This window comes from Phascolarctos cinereus, unplaced genomic scaffold (assembly GCF_003287225.1).
Source record: "Phascolarctos cinereus isolate Bilbo 61053 unplaced genomic scaffold, phaCin_HiC Scaffold_1;HRSCAF=81, whole genome shotgun sequence".
Lineage (NCBI taxonomy): Eukaryota > Metazoa > Chordata > Mammalia > Diprotodontia > Phascolarctidae > Phascolarctos > Phascolarctos cinereus.
The window spans coordinates 140,416,786-140,417,793 of record NW_027555514.1 but is presented as its reverse complement, the minus strand read 5'-3'; positions in this window follow the sequence as shown (position 1 = coordinate 140,417,793).

Below are 1,008 nucleotides of genomic sequence, written 5' to 3'. Positions count from 1 at the left end.
TTTTCTGTGCATTGAGTACTGCAGAAGTAAAACTTAAAGGATAGCAGGTAACTACGAATCTACAGATTTGGTAAGAATTACATAAGCTAGATTCTGTAGCATTATAAGAACTGCTCAACTGTTATACTTTACTAGTTTCTACCCCAAAACACTTATTTCTTTCCCTGATTCAGTCAAGTTGAATGTACTTACATTGGTGTACCTGGACTACAGCATATGAAGTGAGTTACATTTGAAGATAGGTGGATCTAGTGATTTATACTTGGTTTTCATATTGGAAACAAGTAATTAAAATGAATAAAAAGTTCAGAAGTGTATAATAGAATAGTGTAAATATAGGAAATAAATGTTAATCATTTAATTTTTACTTAACCATTGAGTTTTTACAATCCAGAGATAGAAATGTTTTTGGGGGGGGTGATGGAATTTCTAAGGTCATAGCATTGTAAATGAGTGAGAGGTATTAAGTACATTCAGGTGACACTGCTACAATCTAATATCGTGCATTTGGGACTTTGCTATTCACTAAAATGGGGTATGACTATCTCTGGAATGTAATTTTTATAAGGTCTAAGATTTTCCAGTTCAGTCTTGAAAAAGAACAATTTTCAAATCAAAATGGGTCGTATCTTCAGTATTTTCTATGTTTTGGGAAAATGGCAAGCCGTTTTAGATACATGGATATATGTTCTGTGAACAGATCTGAAAGTAGACAATGCATTGGAGAAAGCCACGACATTAGCGAAACTCTGAACTTGCCTGTTCTCTTATTTAGTTATTTCATTCATTCTCCAGTGTATCCAGGAAATAGGCAGATAAAGTGTTTTTCTAATAATATGTGAATTGTTTCTAAAAATGCTATAAAATTATATTTGTTAATGAAAATAGAATGACCATTTTCCTCTTGTAATGGTTACTCTTAAAATTATGCATTGTTATATATTGAGTACTAAAGGAGATAAATTACTATGGGATGGTTCAGTAGGCATTTATTAACTTTGGGGTATA